The following is a 1,343-nucleotide window of genomic DNA, read 5'->3' on the forward strand; positions in this document are numbered from 1 at the left end:
GAAAAATATTCCAGGCTCATGGATCATAAGAATAAACATTGTTAAAATGTCAATACTACCCAAAGCAATCTACACATTCAGTGCAATCACAGTCAAAATTGCACCAGCACTCTTCTCAAAGCTAGAACAAACAATCCTAAAATTTGTATGGAACCACAAAAGACCCCGAATAGCCAAAGTAATATTGAAGAAGAAAACCAAAACAGGAGGCATCACAATCCCAGACTGTAGGCCTCTGCTACAAAGCTGTAATCATCAAGACAGCATGGTATTGGCACAAAAACAGGCACATAGACCAATGGAATAGAATAGAGAACCCAGAACTGGGCCCACAAATGTATGGCTAATTAATCTTTGACAAAGCAGGAGAGAGTATCCAATGGAAAAAAGATAGCCTCTTTAACAGATGGTGCTGGGAGAACTGGACAGCAACATGCAGAAGAATGAAACTAGACTGCTTTCTTATACCATACACAAAAATAAACTCAAAATATATAAAGGACCTGAATGTAAAACAGGAAACCATCAAAGCCCTAAAGGAGAAAGCAGGAAACAACCTCCTTGACCTCAGCCGCAGCAATTTCTTATTCAACACATCTCCAAAGGCAAGGGAATCAAGAACAAAAATGATTTATTGAGACCTCATCAAGATAAAAAGCTTCTTCACTGCAAAGGAAACAATCTAGAAAACTAATAGGCAACCGATGAAATGGGAAAAGATAGTTGCAAATGACATATCGGATAAAAGGCAAGTATCCAAAATCTATAAGGAACTCACCAAACTCCACACCCAGAAAACAAACAATCCAGTGAAGAAATGGGCAGAAGGCATGAACAGACACTTCTGCAAAGAGGACATCCAGATGGCCAACAAACATATGAAACAATGTTCAGCATCATTCATCATCAGGAAACACAAATCAAAACCACACTGAGATACCACCCCATGCTGGTCAGAGTGGCTAAAATAAACAAATCAGGAGACTATCAATGCTGGCGAGGATGTGGGGAAATAAGAACCCTCCTACACTGTTGATGGGAAGGTAAACTGGTGCTGCCACTCAGGAAAACAGTGTGGAGGTTCCTCAAGAAATTAACAATATAACTCCCTATGACCGAGCAATAGCACTGCCAGGAAATTACCCAAGGGATACAGAAGTGCGATGCATAGGGCACATGTACCTCAATGTTCATAGTAGCACTTTCTACAATAGCCAAATCATGGAAAGAGCCTAAATGTCCATCACTTGATGAATGGGTCAAGAAGATGTGGTGTGTATATATATATATATATATATGTGTGTGTGTGTGTGTGTGTGTGTGTATATACACACACACAAAGG

Source organism: Suricata suricatta, chromosome 11, assembly GCF_006229205.1.
Source record: "Suricata suricatta isolate VVHF042 chromosome 11, meerkat_22Aug2017_6uvM2_HiC, whole genome shotgun sequence".
Lineage (NCBI taxonomy): Eukaryota > Metazoa > Chordata > Mammalia > Carnivora > Herpestidae > Suricata > Suricata suricatta.